General features: G+C 41.7%; 1 protein-coding gene and 1 long non-coding RNA gene across 20 annotated transcripts in view; one reads left to right on the top strand and one right to left on the bottom strand.

Moving 5' to 3' along the window:
* Positions 1 to 15,779, top strand: part of LOC147366880 (uncharacterized) — a 159,547-nt gene extending 143,768 nt beyond the window's left edge. The window contains exons 8-9 of one of the 2 annotated variants that reach the window (XR_015169563.1): positions 14,088 to 14,961; positions 15,581 to 15,779. This is a non-coding gene — a long non-coding RNA (uncharacterized LOC147366880). Of the gene's footprint in view, positions 1 to 14,087; positions 14,962 to 15,580 lie in introns of those variants that run through there. The other variant, XR_015169559.1, reaches the window with a different exon arrangement.
* The window catches only part of NFIB (nuclear factor I B), a 482,616-nt gene that overhangs the window by 400,320 nt on the left and 57,242 nt on the right, over positions 1 to 25,054 (bottom strand). The window lies entirely within an intron of this gene.

Genomic DNA, 25,054 nt, shown 5'->3' with positions numbered 1-25,054 from the left:
TACAGGTAGCCACGTGTGGAATAGTACATCTCAGTCTAATTACAAGCTGTCACTGAGGGTCCCTCAAAACCAATGAAAATGTCAACATAATGTAATAATAAAGTTATATCTGACTTGTCACATGGGGAAAACATTTTAATAAGGAATTGCAGAATACTGAGACTTTGAGAAGATTATCTTATTGAATTTAGATATGGAAAATCTCTGCAAAGTACAAGTATTAATATGTGAATTTTGTTTATCTTGGTTTTGAACTGTGGTGTTGGAGAAGACTCTTGAGAGTCCCCTGGACTGCAAGGAGATCCAACCAGTCCATTCTGAAGGAGATCAGCCCTGGGATTTCTTTGGAAGGAATGATGCTAAAGCTGAAACTCCAGTACTTTGGCCACCTCATGAGAAGAGTTGACTCACTGGAAAAGACTCTGATGCTGGGAGGGATTGGGGGCAGGAGGAGAAGGGGACGACAGAGGATGAGATGGCTGGATGGCATCACCGACTCAATGGACATGAGTTTGAGTGAACTCTGGGAGTTGGTGATGGACAGGGAGGCCTGGCGTGCTGCGATTCATGGGGTCGCAAAGAGTCAGACATGACTGAGCGACTGAACTGAACTGAACTGAACTGGTCAAATTAGTATGTTCAAGAGTCTTGAATGACTTTAAGTTATTCGAAGCGTTTGACCAGGAGGCAACCTTTTCTCCTGCCTATTAACTTATATTAACTCTGAAATATCCCTTGGTGATAGTAGGAAGGGGGTCTTTTAAACCACCCAGACTATGTTGGCTAATGCATTTTGATATCCTCTCCTCTTTTGGAGCATTTGTCACAATGATATTACTATTTGGTTAAAGTCCAAATTTCTTGCTGTAAGAAATAAGCTTCATAAGCTCTCTGAGATTAGTACTATTCCTATCTCTTTCACTATTCTTAGTGAAGTGCAGTACATTTTACTACCCATTAAGAATATTAAATGTCTTTCACTAAAGAGCACCTTCCTCCCAGAATAGTCTATTTCCAGTCCTGTTGATCTCAATCTTAGTTACATGTCATGTTTTGGCCAATAAAATATGAGTAGAATTGACACGTGCCACTTCTAAGGAGAGGCTTTAAGAGTTTTCACAGTTTCACCATCGCTCTTTCCCTTTGCCATTCTCTAGGCCAGAATACTGGAGTGGGTAGCCTTTCCCTTCTCCACGGGATCTTACCAACCCAGGAATTGAACCCAGGTCTCCAGCATTGTGGGAAGATTCTTTACCAGCTGAGCCACAAGGGAAGCCCAAGAATACTGGAGTGGGTAGCCTATCCCTTCTCCAGGGTGTCTTCCTGACCCAGGAATAGAACCAGGGTCTCCTGCATTGCAGGTGGATTCTTTACAAACTGAGCTATCAGGGAAGCCCACCACAAGACCAATGTAGCCCAAATAGGACAGCTCCTTTAACCTGAGTCCTAAAATAAAAATTTGGAGTAGAATCACAGCTGAGTGGGGAAGAACCTGTAACAAACGCAAAAAAATAAACTTTTTTCATTATAAACCACCATGATCAGGGGGTATCTGTTATTGCTGCTTTACTTGCTTAATGTGATACAAATATCCAGTGACTATCAGAATGTCTGGCACATGGTGGGCATGCAGAACATATTTGTTGATAGATTGAGTGAATTGGTAGAGATTATATGATCTAGACACACAAGAAGTTCAGGCATATGCAGGTCTAAAGTAATAAAAATCTGGGTGTACATATTATTTCAACCACAGAGGTTTAGCTTTAATGTAAATGTAATTCAGTGTTTAATTATCTGCCTTTGAAACCTAAGCCACTTGGGTTAAATATATGTGTGTAAAAAGAGTCATGCATAATTGAGTGCCAACTGGTGAGGGGACAGTGGGGTGTCACCAGTAGCCAAGAAAGATTTCACTTGAAGATGTGAACTGGATGAACAAGTGGATTTATCAGGGCTTTTAGTTAGTGAAGGGGTGAGAAGAGGACATGGCAGATTTCTGAAGGGAAAATGCATGAAAACAAGAAAAGGGCTGGATTAGAGAAACTCAGGGATGGGATTTAATGAAGATGGTGCTTGAGGCAGATTAGTCAGGTGGCAGAGTGCAGATGGCCTGGATTACAGAACTAAGAGACTGGAAACCCTTAAGAAGCTAGTTCAAAAAACGTTAACATCATAAAAGTGGCAATTCACTCTCAACTTATAAATGCAAAGTCATCTTAATAAAAATACAAACAAGATTAAGTTTTTTTTTTTTAAGGAACTAGAGTAGAAAATTCTAAATTCACATGGAGAAGTACATGACAGGAAAATTCTGAAAAAGAATAATAAGGAATATTAAAACATATAAAATCTACATAATTAAAAGAGTATAACTTCAATTGTAAAATTAGTATACAAGAGATGGAGTTAAAAAAAATCAATAGGAATATGGCAGAAACCAACACAATATTGTAAAACAATTATCTTCTAATTAAAATAAATAATTTAAAAAAATAAATACATTTTTAAAAAAATCAGTGGGAAAAGATGATTTAACTAGTTACATGGCATCTGCAAAAAAAAAAAAAAAAATTAAGTTGAACTTGATCTCACATCTTGCACCAGAATAAATTCCACACGGTTCAAAGAACTGAACACACTAGATTGAACCATATGACCATCTCTTGAAGGTACAAATAGTCAAACATTGATTTCCTATTTTTTACTTCACAAAAACTGAAGTCGTGGTGGTACTCAAAAAAAACCACATATTTTTTTGAATCTTGAGATGGGAAAGACTTTTTGAACTGTTACACAAAATTCAAAGGCCTAAAAAACAATAGATGGCTACATTCAACTACTTAACAATAAACTTTTTCTGCATGGCAAAAATCACCATTAACAAAGTCGAAACATTAAAGATGAACTTGGAACCATATTTTCAATTCTTATTATGAATATGGGAGTAAATTATCTTCAGATAAAGAACTTTTATGAGTATGCACAAGGCCAATAACCCACTGGTAAAATGAGAATGGGATATGAATAGATACTTCAAAGGACAAAAAGATCAGGTGTCTCTTATTCACATAAGAAGAGGCTCAGCCTACTCATTATATGCAAATGCAAATCAAAATTAAAGTAGGATAGCATTTTTTTTTACCTTATCAGATTCCAGAGATCTAAGAGTTTTATAACACAATGTTTTGGCAAACTCAAACCTTTCTAGTGGAGTCTAAATTGATATAAATTCCTATGGAGAGAAATTTGACCTCAGCAGTCAAAATTACTTTGTATACTTCAGCATCTGACCCAGTCATTCCATTTTTTGGGAAATTACACTAGTGTTGCACCTGCGCATGTGTGAAATGACAATGGCGACATCACTAACTGCAGCACTTCTACAAAAGCAAAGGATTGGAAACAGCCTGAGTGCCCGTTACTGGAAGACGGCTAAATAAGTTACTGCACAGGTTCATGACCCAACACTATGCAGTCACAACAAGCCATGAGAAAACTAAATCCTGACCTAAAATCAAATCCAAGTCCTGTTACGTGATGAAGGAAAGCAAATGCTACAAATGGTAGCATTGAGCACTACCATTCATTTTGAAAAGGTTATATAACAATATATAAACACATATATCTTATAAAGGACACCTGAACACATATAGTTTTCATAAATATAAAATTTCTAGATAAGACTATACAAGATACTAACAGCATTCTTACTGTGGGAAGGGGAAACGGATAGCCAGGAACAGGAGGAAGTTACACTTTTCTTGTCTGTCTTCTGCACTTTTTGAATTTTGAACTATTTTCACATATTATCTTTCACAGAATTAAGTGAAAATTGATTGATCAGTTAAAACTGATGCCAACCTCTTATGAAAGAGCTGTTTCTACTGTAGATGAATTAATATCTGACTTGTGAAAAGCAAAACAAAACCAATCAGAAAACCCAAGCCCAACATAACAAATAACCATAATATTCTATGTGTGGATCAAATATGCAATTATAATAATTACATTTTAAGTAAATGAGTGTGTAGATAATTCATTTCCCACATTGTAGTTAGAGTGAACTGTCGAAAACATAAATTTGATCATATCATTCCCTTGCTTAAAAGTCCTCCCATGGGTCCCACTGACCTGAGCATAATAACATCCGAATTCCTCAGTACAACAATCAGGCTCTCTGTTGTTCTGGACTGTGCTCTCACTACTCCAGCTGCATTTCTCAGTCTCCTCTCTACTTTTATTCTGAATTTGCTCTTGTCTTTAGGAACCAAACTCCACACTAGACCACAGCACATATCTCAGCTGTTAACGTGCTCTTCTGCCACTTTCCCTTGTTCATGCCTGAGAAAGGCCTCACTCTCCCCCATACCTTGTTTTTCAGTAATTAAATGTCAAGTGTCCCCGACCCCCTAAACTAGCTAAGTCCAGTCTTCTCAACAGTCTCTGAACACCCCACATGGTTCACTATGCTTGGTCTTCATCCCATTATAGGAGTCCCCCTTTACCCATGGTGTATTGTTCCAAGACCCTAGTGGATGCCTGAAACTGAGTCTAGTACAAAACCCACACAGACTGTTTTTTCCTATACTGATGAGTGGGGGGGATATACAGCAGGAATAAGCTGGACGAAAGGATAATTCACCACCTGGGCAGACAGTGCAGGAGGATGCAAGATTTCATCACTCAGAGAAGTATGCAATTTAAAACATGAATTGTTTATTTTCAGAATTTTCCATTTCATTGACCAGGGGTAACTGAAATTGCAGGTCAGGGTAGGGAGATCACTAATATTGGTAGCTGATACATTTGTCTCCTTCAGTAGATTGTGAGTGCTTTGAGGGACCCCTATGCTTGCTCTAGAAATCAGCAGAGCTTACTCGTGCTAAATGTTTCTTGAGTAAGACTATGGATAAACCAGTCTGTTGAAGGAATCCAACCATGAGGTGGCAACGGGGATGAGTAACACAGGTGATGGGGAAAAATCACCCAAAGACAAGTAGAAAGGACTTGGCCACAGATGTGCCAGAGTCAATGAATCGACTTTGTCAAATTCCACCATAGCGGATATTCTCTACCAGGCCTAATCTTACAGATCAGTAGCAAGCAGGAGTCCTTCTGGTTCAACGGTCTTTCTTTCTCCATAGAAAAAACAGGCAATAATGTTTGTGCTCCCCTCCACATGCTATCCGGAGAAGGCAATGGTACCCCACTCCAGTACCCTTGCCTGGAAAATCCCATGGACAGAGGAGCCTGGTAGGCTGCAGTCCAGGGGGTGGCGAAGAGTCGGACATGACTGAGTGACTTCACTTTCACTTTTCACTTTCCTGCATTGGAGAAGGAAATGGCAACCCACTCCAGTGTTCTTGCCTTGAGAATCCCAGGGACGGGGGAGCCTGGTGGGCTGCCATCTATGGGGTCGCACAGAGTTGGACACGACTGAAGCAACTTAGCAGCAGCAGCAGCAGCAGCCACATGCTATCAGTCAGTTCACCCCGATCTAAGGTACTGACACGACACACAGATGCTGAAGGCCGTGCCCTGTGATCTAGCTCTGCACCTTGTTCTCAGTTAGCTGTGGAAACTTTGGCTGTGGCAGTCATTCTATCAGGTTTTAAGCAGGTGCTCTAAGGCCACTGGCACCAAATGGTACAAAGGTGTACAGAAAGTATCAAAGGATCTTTCAGAAGAGTCCAATAAGCGACCAAGGGACGGCAAAGCAGAGAGAGTACTGGGCTTGGATGCCATGCATGTACATTCTTGCTGACACTTCCTCCCAAGAAATCCAGGCATTTGCCCCACAGAGCACCAAAAGTAGAGGGGACTGGCTGAGGACTTCTGAGAAACCTGGGCAGTGTGCCCAGGTACTTGGAAACATTTGTTATTGTTTCGTCACTAAGTCGTGTCTGACTCTTTTGCAACACCATGGACTGTAGCCCCTCAGGATCCTCTGTTCTTGGGATTTCCCAGGCAGGAATACTGCATTGGGTTGCCATTTCCTTCCTCAGGTGATCTTCTTGACCCAGGGATTGAACCTGTGTCTCCTGCATTGGCAGGAGGATTCTTTTTATAAAAAATTAATCAATTTATTTTAATTGGAGGCTAATTACTTTACAATATTGTGGTGGCTTTTGCCATACATCGATATGAATCAGCCACAGGTGTACATGTGTAGCAGGTAGATTCTTAACCATCGAGCCACCTGAGGTGCCCTGATACCTCAAAAAATACCTACCTGCAATTTTGCATTCTAGTTCATAAGATATCTGATTATCTTAATAGAAATAGGTTTTAAATTATTTGCAAACTACATTATTCAAAAATATCGATGTGCAATCAGTGTTATAGGTTGATATACAAAACACATCACTGATTTCTACATCCCAGTCCAGTATACTCTGTGGCACACAACTGGATTCTATCAAAATGTGCAGAATCAGTAAGAAAAGTGTAGGCCTATTGGATCCTTTCCCTCGGTTTTTAGACTTTTCAAAAGGATTTTCATCTGGGAGAATTCTCTCTCCCCGAAAATGAGACTTTCTTGTCCACCAGATCTGTGGGGCCAGCATCCTGATAGAAAGTTCTGGGGCTTTAAGCACAGAGTCAGAGCCCATCCGTTTGCGGTATTAATTTTTCATTGAGCTATAGTCATTAAAAATCATGCAGTGCTGCCCAAAGGCAAGAGAGCACGCTGCGTTCATTTGTTGCCAAGGCTGACCACAGTGGTTCCAGTGTGGAGAGCATGTGCGCGACAAATATTAGAAAGTTAACGTTCAGACAGTGGAGCAGTTTTTACAAAACACAAAGATGCGAAACTTGTGATCATAACTTATATAAAATACAACTTATGGCCATAGCACGAAAAATTGTAACTACCTAGGAATGAATCTAACAGAATATATAGAAGTCTTTATGGGCATAAGCACCAAAGGATATAAAATAAGATTTGAATAGAGAGCTAAACCATGTTCTTAGACAGAGAGATTCAATATGTTGAAGATCCTATCTCTTTCTGAATCAGTCAATACAATTCGAGGGAAAATCCCAATGGGAATATTCCCCTTTGCATTTAATAGATACCCTAGAAAAACAGTCACTCTCTTCAGCTAGTCAGGATGGTGATGCTGTTAAAAAAGAAGATCTATAAACCCGTTTCCCGTGGTAAGTGGCATAATTAAGCAGATTTTCCTCACATTTTACTAAGATGTGTATTTTGGGGGATTACAGGGCCATTCTGATAGTTTATATCACTGAAGTCATTTGGTTTTATTCCCTTCTTTTCTAAAAATACAACCTATGGTGACATCTGATGCTGCCGATCACATATTGCGTTTCTGCAACTGAAGTCCTGGAAAACAGGAAAGAAAAAAACAACCCACTTTCTCTCCAGCTCGTCACTAATGACCTACTTCATACACAATCAAACAAAATTGGTGGGATTAGGGAGAGAAAATAAAATGTAAGTAATAAAAATGGAAAAAGAAAGATCAGGGTGATAGTCTAACAACACCATATAGGTGATAATCTAATAAAGTCTTACAAAGAGTTTTCATTTGCATGATCTCATTTATGTATTGCAACAATCCTGTGAAGTGGATTGGGTATTTTAATTTAGTCTACCCAGTTTATTTTGCAGATAAGGAAGAAAGCACAGAAGAACTCGCATTGTACAACTAGTGAATGGCAGAGATAGGTTATTTTTTCTCTCTAAGGCAAAGCAGTCTGTGGACAGAGCCAGAATTTCAGATTCAGGCAGGCTTGCATCCAAACCTAGAGAGTGTGTATTCTCAAAATGGAAAAGATAAGGAAAGTCTTCGTGGTGGTGGTGGTAGTGGGAACTGGGCTTTGAAGCAAAAACAAAATTTGAAATGTTAGAAGGAAGAAGGAAGGCGTTTCTGGTGAGGAAAAGGAGCATGCCAACCAGAAGTTAAGAAAGAACCAAGGCCCGGCCAGGAAATGATCTCAGAAACAGAGGGCTTATGAAGAGAGGATCACACGCAGGGAGGCTGGATGCAAGGGGCTGAGAGCTTGGCGGAGACCCTGCGGGCCAGCTCCGAGAGCTATTCTGATTGACCAGAGCCCTGAACATTTCAACAGGAGTGATAGCTTGCTTTGGGCTCTGCCACACCTTGATTCTTGTCCTGATTGCTTACAATCTGGCTCAGTGATCTTGTGAATTTATGCATCTTCTTATGTTCCCAGTTCCTCATCTGTAAGAGGCAGTAACATTAACTCATATGACTGTTATGAGGATTGGATGAGTTAATGAATGTGACATAGTACCTGCCGTGTGGGATTTACTCAATAAATATTGGGTTGGCCAAAAAGTTCATTTGGGTTTTTCTGTATCATCTTACAGATGATAAGCCTGAATGAACCTTTTGGCCAAGCCAATATGATTATGGTGACTATGAGCATGAGAGTGACCTGAGGACAGGTTACTAGATAAACGAGAAAGGTCAGTGAGATGTTCAATAATCCATCAAAAATATTGCTTGTTCCCTTTTCTTCACCCCCTATCCAATAGACAATTATATTAAATACAAAAGAGCAGCTAAAGGCAAAAACAAAAACAATATCACTTGGCTGGGGAACCAATCCATCACAGATAAGACATGTTTTACAAACTCTTCACTGCAGCTACGCTGGAGAGGACTGCAAGGTTTGCGCTTCTTAGAGTTCATGTGGTCAGAACTGGAATCTTCCATTGCCTTCTACCCTCTACCCTCACCCCTTCAAAACTATAAGTGGAAGTATTATCCACAAACTGCCCATTCTTGCTGCTTCTAATATCCTTTTTCCAAAAGAAGGACTAGGAAACAGGAGGGAAGGTCTTAGAGATTTCATTTAGGGAAGAAAACAAACAAGAAGAAAGCCCATGAATTCACACTCAAGTGCTCCTCTAAATGTGAAGAACATATTTCAAAAAAATAAACACTGACTAATCACAAGGAAATCTGCTGTCAACTCAAAGGCCTCGGCGTAGATATTAACAACATGGCGAGAAGAAAATGGCTCATTAATGATTCATGAAAATTGCTGTCACCATCAAGCAAAGCATATTTTGCAATGGATAAAATGACTTGTTTAAAATGCACACACACGCTCGCTCGCTCGCTCTCTCTCTTGCTATCCAAACCCCCTGCTGCTTTTGTGCCTTTCTCCCTGCCTGTCATAGTGTAAGTCACCACTCGAGGGAGCCCAAGTTTCTCCCGTCCTGGGCTCACTCCAGGCACCAGGCACACTGAACCACAATGGGGGGAGGGGGACATGTAATTCTGTTTCTCTACTGCAGGTGTACATTCTGGGTGAGATGATGCTTTCTGGTGGATGCTTAGCAGCAGCATCCCTGGCCTCTACCCACTAAATGCCAGCATCATCAGCAACGCTCTCCCAGGCATGACACTCAAGTATCTCCTGACAGCGCCAAATGTCTCCCAGGGTGGGGGCATATGAAGCTGTCCCACTGCCCCCGGTTTAAGCACTTCTCTGATGGAGCTCATGGGTCTCCTCCAGACTTTGGTCTCTGATGGAAAAGTGTTGCAGAACCGGGAGAAAGTCGAGACACCAGCTCTATTTGTCTCGCTCTCCTGCCAGCAGCCTGGGGAGAAACAGAGCCTGGCAGGGGAGGAGTGGTCCCCTGGTGGCCTCGAGCTGTTATCAGAGCCCCAGTATTTCAGGGAAGTTTTATTAGAAGAGGAAACACTGTCAAGGCCTGTCTGGGGTGGTGTGAGCTGAGGCGTTGCTATTCTCTTCAGGCCTTTGGTAGCAGCTCAAATGATTTGTTAATTATTCATTACTATTTGTCATAAAATCCTGAAGGACTGCCAAGTGGTAGCGTGTGGGCAAGACGAAGGCAGGGGACATGTCTTTTCTTATTTTCCAGTGACTGTTGGATGTGGAGGGGCTGGGCTGCCTGGAAAATACACACAGGAATCGTGGGCGCTTGCCCTGGAGCATGCAGATGGGGGGGCTGGCCCACGCTCTATCCAGCACCATTTTCTGGGCCCCGTCACACTCCCTGCTCCATTTGCAGTGGAGATCATAAGGCCAGGGGGAAAATGTGATGGACGCAGGGGCTTCCTGCCCAAACACAAAATCTGAGACACTGAGACCCTCCGTTTCAGAACTTTCCCTCCTCTTCCCCTCAGGGGTGGACACAGGCTGCCAGCGAGGTTCCTTTCTTTGCTTTCTCTTCTCCCCATCCTCCTCTGCTTGCACCCATGGCCCCTTCTGAGACGTCCCCTCCCTCTTTATTCTCCTTCATGGCTGCATTTGATATTCATTTTAATCACATAAAGATATGTGCTTTATGGCAGGGTCACTGGGGCCGAGGTGACAGGAGACACAGTATAATTTGCCCCAGATCTTGAAAACACCCAAGGAAGGATGGCTTTGCTTTCTTTCAGCCCTAGTGAAAGAAATTGGGAAACTGAACCCTACCTTGCTTTTCAAGGAGCCAAGGCTCTGGAATTCAGCAAATTTTAGTGAACTCAGAAAGCTAAATTCCAGAGTTATAGACTCCCCACCCCAGGAGCTGGAACCAAGGCTTTGATGTTCTGATGTGTAGGAAGGAGCTGCAGGACGCTGGGGTGTCAGGCAGAAGAGGCAGGCAAACAGCAAAAGCCCATCCTCACTAATGGTTCAAGAGGTTGGGGGAAGTAGTGTCTGCTTTCTTGATAATTTCAATAGAGTACATTACTTGGCAAGGTCACCCCAGCCCTGGGTCAGCAAGGACACCATGGGCTGTCCCGATGGAAGAAAAGGTGACAAGCTGTCTTCATTCCAACACAGCCTGTGCACAGTAGGCCACCGTCTCACACTTGGATCCAAGCACATCATCACGGCATGAAGAGGCCTTTAATATTTGCGGGTAACTCAGTGGGAAAACCACTGCACAGAGCAGCCTGAGAAACAACAGGAGAGGATGGAACTGGCCTCAGGGCTTCCAAAGGACCTGTGGCCACTGGTGCCATTAACAACCCTTCCTGAGTGTCTGGAGGTGCTTGTCTGTCTTCTGGCACAATAGAATTTTGTAAACTGTTTATTCATGTGGTATTTATTATTTATTTATCCAATAGTCATTCCTTTGTATAACATATATTCATTCATTCATACTTACTTATTCATTCAATAATATTTACTCATTCACTGAGTATCACTGATTCAATATTCATTCAGTAAACACCTACTGGGCACCTCCTATGGGTCAGGTACTGTTTTTGTCTCTTGGGATACAGCAGTTAAAAAAAAACAAAGATATGAGTTTGTGGAACCCTTGCAGGATACCAAGTAACTTCTCTTTGATTTAATCCTCACAGTAAATGTTTATGGGAGGCATTCTTGTTCTCATTTTACAGATGAAGAAACTGAAGCTTAGTGAGATCAAATAACAATGTTGGTATTAAATGGTAGAAATGATAATCAAGTCAGGTCTGTGGGACGCCAAGTCTGACAGTCATCCTCTGGAAATGTCACTTTGCCCAAGGAAAATTAGTTAACTTTGCAGTAGGAATTCAATAGTTTCCCCAGATCTTCTGTATGGAAATTAATCTCAGAGAGGGACAAACCAACTTACACACCAATTGCCAAATGCAGAAAACCAACCAACTTAGCCAACGCACTCATACTGACCAAGAGAGGATGGATGTGTGCTATGAAGCACTAAGTTACCAGATCTTAGTTGCAGAACAAGTATTTAGCAAGACTGTAAGTGAATGAATAAGGAGCTTTCAATTTCAAGAAGGACTTGTTAAACTTACAGCAAAAGGTAACCAATGCAGGGCTTCCCAGGTGGCACTAGTGGTTAAGAATCCACCTGCCAATGCAGGAGACATAAGAGATGAGGGTTCGATCCCTGAGACAGGGAGACCCCTTTGAGGGGGGGAATGGCAACCCACTCCAGTATTCTTGCCAAGAGAATCCCATGGACAGAGGAGCCTGGTGGGCTATAATCCATGGGGTTGCAGAGTTGAACACGACTGAGCATCTGAGCAAAAAAAAAACAGAAAACAGTGCAGATAAAATTCTTATATTTGACCTCCTTATGGGAGAGAAGAAAAAGCTAATTAAAATAAAAATCTTTGCCAGTAAGAAAATGAGAAGATATGGTCTAAGGCATTCAGGGGCAGTGAACATTTCCAACATCTAGCATAATATAGACACAAGAAATACATACTGATCTGTGAACGGAGGTTCTTTGCTGACTGGGACCCCGGTGAAGTAGAGGGGTTTCCCATTTGGTTCGGAGAACTTTAAATTTGTTGTATGTTTCTGAGTGTGTGAGCCACTGCCCATAGGGCCTCTCACTTTGCTCCTTTACCTGTGCTTCTCTCAGGAAGGATTTGGAACTTGAGACATAATCCAGTTGAGTAATATGCTGGCAAGGACTGGACAGAAGTCAGGGTGAAGATAGGGTATAAATGAGGAAGGAGCTGACATTCATGAGAAAATTGCACGTTAGGTTTTTACATATATATTTCATTAAATTTCAAGACAACTTCAAGAGGTAGATATGATCTCACTCACACACCAGAGAATGATGACTCTAACATGTCAATTGCCCCAGACCTCACAGCTGGAAAGATATAGAACCAAATCCTCCTCCTTTATTGTCTTCCCAAAGAAATCACAGGTCCTTTTTCATTTTAAGAATGTTATTGCTAATCACCATGATGAAATAGGCAGGGAGGAGCTCCTATAATAAGTGTGAGGCGTTACCAAGTCTAGCCTCAAACTCTCTGAAGATAGAAGTGAAGGAGGAGCTACCAATGGAACAATAATAACTCCAGGGATACTGGTAGCTTCTCTCCTCTCAATCTCTGTCCCATGCCCTTCCTCCTCTCTCTCCATAACTCTGATCACACCCCACCCGAACGCAGAAGGATGGACGTGCGCCATGAAGCACTAAGTTGTCCGATCTTAGTTTCACACAGGAAAACACACACGACAATCTCCACTTCTTGTTCTGCTCATTCTAGGTTGAATCCCCACTGGCCTGTGTCTACTTTCCTTGGCAGTCTCTTTTCCATTCCAGACTATTTTGTGAGTCCAGTTTTTTTCTAAGTTGGCAGGTATGCAAACACTGGGAAATAGAGGGGCAAATTGAATTTGGCAGCTCCTTGTTCAGCTGAATTCACTGAATTTAGCTCCTTTAGCAGTGGGTTGACTCCTAGCCCTCCTATTAGAGGGCCCACCTTGAGCCTTCCTACCCAGTGGGCACACACATGGTTTTGACCAATCACACACTCTCAGCCAAAGGGTACAAGGTTTCAGTTAAAATGAGGGCCTCTTGAGTCATCTGGACTCTGTTGCCTTCCAACTGCATAGCCTTCAGCGGATTTCTAGGGCTCAGTCTCCTCATCTGGCAAAGAGATAGAGCAGCACACTGTCAGCCTGAAAGCATCAGCATGAAGATGACACAGGACAGTCATCATTGGTGTGGTGCTCCACAGACTTCTCTGATGACCAGAATCCCCCAGGCACTTGTGGATGGAAAGATTTCCAGGGCTCTCCTGGAAGTGTGGATTTGGTGGGATCAGGTTGGGGCTTATGTTTTTACCAGTTTATTGATCAATAGATTGATTGACTGATAAAAAGCTCAAATTATATTCTAATACTCAGAATGAGAAAAGTTCAGTGAACATGATTAGTGATTGATAGATATTCATTTATTGATGTTATTCTCTTTACTTCTGACCTTGACTAACTGCCCAAATCCCAGGTATTTAAATTCTGTAGCCCTTCCAGTTTGCTGTATTTCAAAACTCTTGAGAGGGCTGTTTCCTCAGGACCACCACTTTGGTTGGGGGCCTCTTAAGGTTCCCAGCTTCTCACTGATATGCTTTAGGAACTGAGTCAGTGAGGTTACCTTTGCCCAAGGTCACACTCTACAATGACTCCTCAATTCCAAGTTTCATCTGACATTCTTGTGCATTTCACTGGTTTCTTTGTTTAACACTTCTGCTCCTAAATCACTCAGTAGGTGCCTAAGGCTAATTTGTTAGAAGCTGCGTATGTGGGCTCTTTGTTTAACTCTGTTTCCACTTCCCCTCCTCTTTTTATACCTGTTTTTTATTCCTCTTTAGGTATGAGAGTAAAAGAACCTGATTTACAGCCCACAGTCCTCAGGAAGGCCTCCCCCATCTGTGTTACTGGTTGCCCACCTTGGTTCTGCCTGGTAAGGTTTCCAACTCTAGCCTGTAAAAGACTGACAGATGAAGACTATTAGGACTGGAAATACATAATGAATTATGCTTTTTGGAGTTGAGTCTTCGTCATAGGTTGAATATTTGAAGTCAAATATTTTCCAAACATTCTAATTTTTTGTCATGGTTAAATAAGTATGCTTTCAATTGTTTTGGAAAGGACTCTATCAGGGATTACCACATGGAATACAACAGACGGGCAGGTACTACAGCAGAGAAGTGAACGGCATGACCCTCAGCAAGTTCATTAACCTCTCTGTGCCCCAGTGTATATGTCTGCAAATAGAGATAACACTAATAATATGCACCTCCTGAGTTGCTGTGATGGTTAACGCGAGGTCATGGAGGTGAGAAGTTAAGCACAGTGCCCAGAATGGTGCTGGTGGTAGCTGTTACTGTCATTACAGTAGTCCACGTTGCAGAATTTGTGTGCAGCTCTGTCTGTTGGCTCTGTTTTCTCCTTTCTTTACTTGCTGGCTTCTCTGCTTGCTTTGGGTTCCTGCTCTCTCTTGACTCTGAATTGCATATGGTTTTTGTTTGCTGCAGTTGTGCTTTTTCAACTTATTCTGACTTCAAATTCATGATCCCATTTCCAAAAGGTAATCTTTCTCTCTTCCCCAGGTTCATCGCCCTGAAGAGAGAATGTCCCTCTGATCATCCTGCCTCACCTCTAGCCCCTGCGATGGATGAACTCTGTGGGGCAGGATGGTCGTCCCCAGACTGATGAGCATTAACAGGGTTAGAGGAGTCACAGGTACAAAATCTGGCTGCTAAGACAGCAGGGTTTGGGGTGGGTGATTTCATTTAGCAAGGCTATGAGCAAGCAGGCAGGCAACGATTAGCATCTTGTAACATAAATTCAAGACCATATGTCCACAGCAATTATATTCAGAGTTTCTTTTACAAACTCTGATTTCTGTAAAAACCAGGAGGTAATGTCCAAAAGAACATGGGATAACAAACGGGGAATAGAACCCAGACTCTCTCCATAAGCTGTTGTAAGACCTTTAGTAACTCATTTGATCCCCCATGGGCCTCAGTTTCCTCATCTGTGAAGAGAATGGAATGGGGTAGATGAACTCTAAGTGTCTTTCCACCTTCAAGATGACAAAGAAGTGGAAATGAAAAGAGGCATGATGCCTAAAATCTGATCTTGGGCCAGAAATGGTTAGATAATTGAGGCTGATGCCTAGTTTAAAGCATTAATTATATGAAAAATTCCATATGCATTGATATTCTTGGAGACAATTATCTATCCGGTAAGCATATGTTGAATTAGCATAAGGTTGCTATTAAAAAATACTGTGGAAATTAAATATAAACTTCTCTAATCATAGGAAGCAACAAACTCAAAATCACTTTCACTTAAACAGGTTTGATGACTAAAGCTCCAACTTCCTTCCTCATGGCACTGACATAGCACAATTAGGATGAGAAGTCTGCACGAAAGCTCAGCTGCCTCTAAGAAGACTGGCCTCCTCCCTGAGGTCAGGTGTCGGTTGGTCTTTAATCACTGCTGTCCTGTAGCCAGGTTTATTTATAAACAAGTTGGACAGTAAAAAGTAAACCACATGTGGAATGTCCCCCGGAAGTGTTGCCAAGGTTTGGGACAAGCATAGGAAGAGAAATGTGTAGTCAATGACACCGGGAAAATGAAGATGAAGTTCTTTTTGATCACCAAGTTAGCAGAAGACTGTAAAGCTACTAAAATGATAGCCACTATTTAGGAAGAACACTAAATCTGTTCATCTTTGGACATTGTGTGCCTCAGACAGTGGTTCTCGGCTATGGTTGAACTCTCTAGAGAGTGCTTAGTCTTATCAGATTCTTTTCAACCCCACGGATGATAGGCTGCCCACAAGTTTTCTTGGTCCATGGACTTTTCCAGCCAAGAATGCTGGAGTGGGTTGCCATTTCCTCCTCCAGGGAATCTTCCCGACCCAGGAATCAAACCCACATCTCCTGTGTCCCCTGCATTGTCAGGGCAGATTCTTTACCACTGTGCCACCTGCTTGAAAGTAGAATTTAATGCTTTTCTGGTTCCACCTTTTGTTTCTTAAAAAGTAGAGAACACCTACTCTCTGCCCTCTTTTGCCTGTCAGAGGGCCTTTGAACTCATCCAGGAAGTTTGGTCTGCCACTCGATCAAACCAAATAGTAATTTTCTGTCTCAAAGTGACCTGATACACACCATAGTTCTGTCCAGTCTGAGCTGCCTCTCCTCTAGGAAAATAGGCTTTGTTACTCGAGGTTCCTGAAGTGACTCATCCACCGTGTTTGTCAGACCGCATCATCAAGGTCTTCTTGCCACTGCGTGCTAAGTCACTTCAGTCATGTCTGACTCATTATGACCCCATGGGCTGTAGCCTGTCAGGCTCCTCTGCCCATGGGTATTCTCCAGGCAAGAATACTAAAGTGGGTTACTATATATCCTTCTCCAGGGGATCTTCCCAACCCAGGGATCGAACCTGTGTCTCTTATATCTCCTGCACTGGCGACCGGATTCTTTACCACTAGCACCACCTCCTGCCCCTTGTTATTTGCAAACCTATTCTCTGCCTTCATCCCAGACCCAAAAGTTACATTTTTTTCCCCTCAGTAAGTTCTCCTGCCCTACAGACTGTCCTCACAGCTCCTGAAACAGGAATTTTCACACTGAAAAAGTGATGATGGATCATCAACAATTTGCCTCTATCAATGGATTACTTACGGATCTTTGAATTGACTGAAATCTTGAAGTAGTTTTTGTGTCCTTCATGATAGACTACTTTCCAACAAGGTGTCTTTTTGACGATATGTTCATGTACATGAGCTCTAAGTATGCACATGTTGTTGTGTGTTCTGAAACGGTCTCAAACGGGGTCCAAAGCATCGGTGAAATTTTTTATTCTCAGTACTCTCTAGTCTGGTGCTACTCAAAGTGGGAGTCCATAGACTAATGTCCATCTGCAAGCTTTCTATCCCAGGTTCACTGGGGGTAAGTACAGAAATTGAGAGTAGAAAGGGTTTAGAAATGTCATGGCCATTTTACAAAGTGACTTTTATGTATTCTGAACTCAATAATTAAAATTTGGATCTCATATTTATATGACTTAAAATTCCATTGTCTAAGAGTTCATTTTCATTACAATTTATGGTCTCTAATAGATTTGATACCAAAGGATATCAACCCTGAATATTCATTGGAAGGACTGATGCTGAAACTGAAGCTCCAATACCTTGGCTACCTGATGCGAACAGCTGACTCTGGAAAAGACCCTGATGCTAGGAAAGATTGAGTGCAGGAGGAAAGATTGAGGGGTGGGAGAGGATGAGATCTTTGGATGGCATCACCGATTGAGTGGACATGAGTTTGAGCAAGCTCCGGGATATGGTGAAGGACAGGACAGCCAGGTGTGCTGCAGTCCATGGCACTGCAAAGAGTCAGACACAACGTAGGGACTGAACAACAACAACAGATTTAATTTAAATCAACCAACTAAACCAAAACTAGCTTTCCCCCAGATAATTCTAGAGCAATGCTTCTCAAACTATTTCAGGTTTTTTCCCCTAGCTTTCAGGAACCATAAGTTTCTCAATATTAAGGCTTTAAAAAGAGAACCCAATATTCAGCACCTCATGGTCTTGGTCTTTCCCTTACCCTACATACCACTCGAGAGCAGGGGATTTTCATAGTCTGGAAGTGGTGGGATAAACATTTCTCAGCTCTCAGAGGCCTCAAGTGTTAAAGAATCCCCACTCAACACTACTGGGGAAATACTGAATGATAAGGCTCTGTCTCAGTTGGGATCCCTGGGAATATCCAGTTTTGTAATAAATATTACACACATCATCTGTCACTAAGGGATATAGTTTTTGACCTAATGGTGGTAGAAAATCAATGCTCATCTGACACATGGCCAAGATTTTAAGACTATAATTAAAGGCATTCTTTTGGATTCTGTCATTTAGTAAGTTGTAGAGAAGAAAACCTTGATGTGTTCCAGTTCAGTAGAGGAGTCAATCCAAGAGGGGTAGGGTAGGGGGTAGGGGAGAGAGACTCAAGAGGGAGGGTATATATGTATACTTACTGTTGATTCACACTGTTGTACAGAAGGAACCAACACAAAATTGTAAAGCAGTTATACTCAAAATAAAAATTTTTAAATGGCTGTTGCCGATTTTGGTGCTTCTCTTCACCCTTCCACCCAAATGACACGTCTCATCTTCTTGTCTCCTCCAAGTCCCTCACAAGAGCATATGTTTCAAACATCTACCAACCAAACTACCAAGTTGCCTCAAAAGAGTGTGAATCTGAGACTTTCAAAGACCTCCTCCCATTCTACTTCAGCAAAAGGGTCAAATTTCTCAGCTCTTCCATCTCCATGTGTAGATAATAGAAGTAGCACGCCCCTTTTCTTCAACCATAAGGACCATCAGGATGTAAAACGGCATCATAAAGCCAAACTCAGAAAACACATTTCTTGACTTTTCAGTACAATTAGGAGTCGGAGACATGAGTCAATAGGAAGCTAAATGCAAATTTCAAACAAAATAAAATCAATATGCCTAATATGAGACTACTGACCCTACTTTCTAAACCAAATATTAAGAGTGTGAAAAGAAAAAGATTGTATATGTTCTGATTGATTAATAAATGACAAGGATAAGGTAATATTCTGGAATTTTTATAAATGGTTTTCACCCAGGAAAATCTATTGGGAAAACATCCCCAAATTTAGTTGGTGAAGAGGAACAATAAATACATTTAACCAAGGAAATGAAAGACTTGTATACTGTAAACTATAAGACATTAATAAAAGAAATTAACAAAGACACTAACAATTGGAAAGGCATTCCACATTCATGGATTGGAAAAATTAATTTTGTTAAAATGTTTATTTCTACCCAAAGCAATATACAGATTCAATGCAATTCTATCAAAATTCTAATGGTATTTTTTCACAGAAATAGAGCAAACAGTCCACATAAACAAAAATTTATATGGAATCACAAAAGACCATAAATAGTCAAAGTTGTCCTAAGAAAGAAGTACAAAGCTAAAGGCATTGGTCATTGATTTCCAACTACATTACAAAGCTATAGTAATTAAAATACTATGGTATTGACATAAAAACAGACAGATCAATGGAACAGAATGGAGAGACCACAAATAAATCCACACATATATATGGTCAATTAATTTATGCAAAAGGATGAAACCAAGACCACTGTCTTATACCACAAACCAACTCAAAATAGATTAAAGAGTTGAACGTAAGATCTGAAACCATAAAACTCTTCAAAGAATATATAGACAATAAGCTCCTTGACATAGGTTTTGCTGATAATTTTTTAAATTTGACACCAAAAGCAGAAATAACAAAAGCAAAAACAAACAATTGTGACTGCTTCAAACTAAAAAGCTGCTGCACAGCAAAGAAAAGAGAATGAAAAGGTAGCCTACTGAATGGGAGAAAATATTTGCAAGTCATATATCTGATAAGGGACCAATATCCAAAATATATAAATAACTCATATAACTTGATAGCATTTTGGCATTGTTATGTTTTACAAAGTGGAATTATGTGATATAAATTGTTCTGTCATCAGCATGAGAGAGAAAAAAAGTATCATGGATAGCATATCATGTCATTTAAGTCAATTTGTGTGTAGTATATAACTAAGATCCATCTAGTTAAAGCTATGGTCTTTCCAGTAGTCATGTATGGATGTAAGAATTGGACCATAAAGAAGGGAGCACTGAGGACTTGATGCTTTTGAACTGTGGTGATAGAGAAGACTCTTGAGAGTCCCTTGGACTGCAAGGAGATCAAACCCATCAATCCTAAAGGAAATTAGTCCTGAATATTCATTGGAAGGACTGATGTTGAAGCTGAAACTCCAATACTTTGGCTGCCTGATGAGAAGAACTGACTCATTGGAAAAGACTCTGATGCTGGGAAAGATTGAAGGCAGGAGGACAAGGGGACGCAGAGGATGAGATGGTTGGATGGCATCACCAACTCGATGGGCATGAGCTTGAGTAGGCTCCGGGAGTTGGTGGTGGACAGGGAAGCCTGGTGTGCTACAGTCCATGGGGTCACAAGGAGTCGGACATGACTGAGTGGCTAAACTCTATTAACACATATTTGGGTTTCCCTTCAACTTTTCACTATCTTAATGAGGCAATGAACATTCTTGTATGTGAGACTTTCACAACTCTGTGAGTGGATTGCTGTAGAAGAGTCCTAGAAAAGCCCTAGAAAAGCCCTAGAAATGGAATTATAGGTTAGGAGATGAGTATGTTTAAAATTTTGATAGACTCTCTCAAACTGTTCAGAAAGTAGCATGTGTATTTATTCCTACCAACAGGGTGCATGTAGATAAGGGGTGTTTTAAAAGTCTTTTATAATAATTTAGAACAGTTGCTGGCACATTACATCATCCTTGAAGATGCTAAGTGGTTAGTTTTTAGACCAGGAATGATTCCTGAATACTGACACCTTGGACCCACTGTCAATCTACATAATAGGTGAAAAAATTATAAGAAATAAAACTGAATAGGGATCCAAAAAATCCTTGTCTAATGAAAGAAAAGAAAACCTAGGTGTGGTTTAGTTTGAGTGGGTTGCTAATCTTGGAGACACTGACAGTAAATTTTGGAAGAAAGGGGCGAACAAGCACCCCATAGCATGATTATAAGAAGCTCAAGACTTGCGGGCCAGTGCTTCAGCAAGTAGCGGTGAAACAGTCCTTTTCTCCTCCTTTTTATGGAAAACGCCATAAGGTAATGAAACCCATTCTAGCAAATTTCAGAAATGAAGCCACAAGTGAGAAAGAGCCATGGAAGTGACAGCAAATCTATAGGCATCAGGATGCTGAGCCTTTGGCCACATTCCTTCCGACAGGCTACACATCCTGCTGAGACTTACCCCTGGGAGCTGTACGCTGCTTCACTCATGGGACAGTGCTTTGTACATGTTGGTAAAGTCTCAGGTGAAGCATTACCGCTGAGTATTATTTTGGAATAGAAACAGGAGATCTGATACCTGCTTCAGATGTTGTCCCTCAGTGATGCTTTGTCCTTAGGTCACCTCTAAGTGTCTAACTTTCTTCATCTGTAAAATGGGCTCTGTGATGCTTCATGTACCTTCCAGCTAAAGACCACATGAAATCATAGATATGAATACAGTTTTTAGCATAAATTGGATTTCAAATGTGAAGTTTTGTTAGTAAATGAGGTTCTCCTATCACTCTTTATAAACACTATGGCAAAACAAAGAAAACTCGTGGTCAATAAGTCAAAAGAAAAGATTCTGGACTTAGGTAGCGCTCATGGTGCTTTCACAATCCTGAGAATATAGAAACCACTGATTGCGGGGAAAAGAGAAAGAAAGAAAGAGTGGGAGGGAGGGAATGAAGGAAGGAAAGAAGAATGCAAAAAAGAAAAAAGACGCTTTCTAAAATGGAAAGACAACAAAAGATGAAGGAAAATCATTTCTTTGGTGTGTATTTTATATGTCACACCGTTTTGGTTCTTTAGATACGGTGTCTTAATTTCATCTTCCCAGTAGCCTGAGGTATAGAAATTATTATCCGTATTTTGTTAGAAAAATGAGAGAGATTTTCAATATACCTTGCCCAGCATCACAAGGTAATTCATTACCTTGCCCAGGATTTGAATCTAATTCTTCTCAACTCCTAAACTTGAGCCCTCTCAATTGCACCATGTTATTTCTAGACCTCGTCAGAAGCTCATAGAAAGAATCACATCAGATCCAATTTTTCAGTCTCCTTTAGAGAGATTCTACCTGGAGGAATCTGAGGGCTCTCTTTAATGTCAGCCCTCAAAAGTTAAGTGAAGTATCCCTGCCTGAGAAGGACAGTCTATTCTGTGTCTGGTGTTTATACATTCATTGTAATCTTTCTGGGTCTATTTGCATTTTCAATCCCAAACCCTGTTTTGGGTTAATGAGCCCCACAAGTTCCCCAGCCAAACGTACTGGCTTTCAGCTTAGCATAAGCTTGTATCTAATCAGTGTAGACGTTGAAACAAGTTCCATGCTGGCAAATTCCCAAAAGCAAAAGGAGGTAAATGAGAACAACATGAATGAGTCAAACAAGGGAACCACCATGGGGAAAGAGTTTAATCAACACTTAGAGAAACATGGCTGCCTCCTGCTGAGATGGAAATACATCTGTTTTGTAGATGTCTTGGTGCCCTTAACCATACCCTCTTCCCCAAGTACGAAGTCTTTCTGCCTTTCACACCATTCCTACTGGAGATTATTTTATAGCAAGAGGAGTTGAGAGACCTCAGATCCAGGTTTTTGATGAAGCTATTTGCAGAGCACCAAAGGAGACACAGACATTGAGAACAGACTTATCGGGAGGGCTGTGAGGGGAGGAGAGGGCGGGAGATATGGAGAGAGTAACACGGAAACACACACTGCTGCTGCTGCTGCTGCTAAGTTGCTTCAGTCCTGTCCGACTCTGTGCAACCCCACAGACGGCAGCCCACCAAGCTCCCCCGTCCCTGGGATTCTCCAGGCAAGAACACTGGAGTGGGTTGCCATTCCTTCTCCAGGAAACATACACTACCATATATAAAATAGATAGCCAATGGGAACTTGCTGTGTGACTCAGGGAACACAAACCAGGGCTTGATAACAACCTAGAGGGGTGGGATGGGGAGGGAGGTGGGAGGGATGGATGTCCTAGTGGGAGGGGACATGGGTAAACCTATGGCTGATTCATGTCGACTTTTGGTAGAAACCAACACAAAACTATAAAGCACTTACCCTTCAAGTAAAAATAAATAAAATTTTAAAAAAAGAAAAGAAAAGTTGGTAGCAGACACTGTCATTGCCTTACCCATGTCTCCATGGATGCTCACTGTGAACACTGTAAAGTGGTAAAATCCCTGAGGATTTTGTCTGAGTAGAGTATGATAGACCCAAGTTCGAGGCAAGTAAGGACTATTACAGAGCTAATACAATTTTTGGGCTCCAAGATCACTGCAGATGGTGACTTCAGCCATGAAAGTAAAAGACGCTTACTCCGTGGAAGGAAAGTAACCAACCTAGATAGCATGTTGAAAAGCAGAGACATTACTTTGCCAACAAAGGTCCATCTAGTCAAGCCTATGGTTGTTCCAGTGGTCACGTATGGATGTGAGAGTTGGACTGTGAAGAAAGCTGAGCGCCAAAGAATTGATGCTTTTGAACTGTGGTGTTGGAGGAGAGTCCGTTGGACTGCAAGGAGATCCAACCAGTCCATTCTAAAGGAGATCAGCCCTGGGTGTTCTTTGGAAGGACTGATGCTAAAGCTGAAACTCCAGTACTTTGGCCACCTCATGCGAAGAGTTGACTCATTGGAAAAGACTCTGATGTTGGGAGGGATTGGGGGCAGGAGGAAAAGGGGACAGAGGATGAGATGGCTGGATGGTATCACCGACTCGATGGACATGAGTTTGAGTGAACTCAGGGAGTTGGAGATGGACAGGGAGGCCTGGCGTGCTGCGATACATGGGGTCGAAAAGAGTCGGACACGACTGAGTGACTGAACTGACCTGAACTGAACTGCATATAATGACTGCCCTCATACAGTGACTGAGCTGATGGGTAACTAGTTTGATGGACAAATAGCCAAAGACTAGGTTGATATATACCAATAATCATATCAGCATCTAACCCCATGGTTGGGATAACTCAGGCATGCTTTGTCATCCAGGGTTCTCAAGCTCTGGGCAACTGTTGTGATACAGCACCTCTGTTGGCATCCTCCTCTTTCCACTCTCACCTCCCCAGTCCTCTCCTGCTGTTTCCTGGGATTATCTCACAAAAAGTCTACTTGCATTAGAATCTTTGTCTCAGAGTCTCCTTTAGGAAAAAGCCTACACTAGACAAGAGTGACTCATAAACACTGAATAGTCATTAAGAAAATAAGCTTTCACAGGGAACTATATTCAGTATTTTATAATAACCTATAGTGGAAGAGAATCTGAAAAAGAATATATGTATGTATATACATTTATCCATTCTAAAGGAGATCAGTCCTGGGTGTTCTTTGGAAGGACTGATGCTAAAGCTGAAAGTCCAATACTTTGGCCACCTCATGAGAAGAGTTGACTCATTGGAAAAGACTCTGATGCTGGGAGGGATTGAGGGCAGGAGGAGAAGGGGACAACAGAGGATGAGATGGCTGGATGGCATCACCAACTCGATGGATGTGAGTGAGTGAACTGCGGGAGTTGCTGATGGACAGGGAGGCCTGGCGTGCTGCGATTCATGGGGTTGCAAAGAGTCGGACACGACTGAGCCACTGAACTGAACTGAACTGATACACATTTATAACTGAATGATTTTGCTGTACACTTGAACTAACATAACATTGTAAATATACTTATATATCAATAAAAAATAAAAGAAAATAAGCTGTTGACCTTTCTCTTTATTCCTCCTGTTGGTTTTGGATTTCTTTCATCCATTCATTACTTTTCCTCCATTGACTTATCTCCTTAAGAGCCTAGAGTTTGGCTCGCTATCTGTAAATTGAGTGGTCTCCCCTCTTCCGCTCATGGCCATTTCTTCAGATAAATGTCAGCAGTCAGGAGGTCTCTCTCTACTTGAAGAGTTAAACATGGCAACACATAGAATGTTAGGCTTGGGCAGCCAAGAAGCTGAGACCTATAAGGCCGTGACGTCTCCCAAAGAGACGCACCAATACTGCTGGGCAGGGTTCCTTCCCCTGCCTCGCTGTTCTTCCTCTTCACCCCACTTCCCTGCATGGGGGCCATGTGTACCTTTAGTTCCTAACCAGGTAACAGTCTGGCTAGTTACTCCTGAACCCGTTCACAGTTCTCCA

This window comes from Bos grunniens, chromosome 8, assembly GCF_055505025.1.
Source record: "Bos grunniens cultivar Pamir isolate PY7600 chromosome 8, Bosgru_T2T1.0, whole genome shotgun sequence".
Taxonomy (NCBI): Eukaryota; Metazoa; Chordata; class Mammalia; order Artiodactyla; family Bovidae; genus Bos; species Bos grunniens.
Note: the sequence above shows the minus strand (reverse complement) of the source record. Positions and strands in the feature narration are given on the sequence as shown.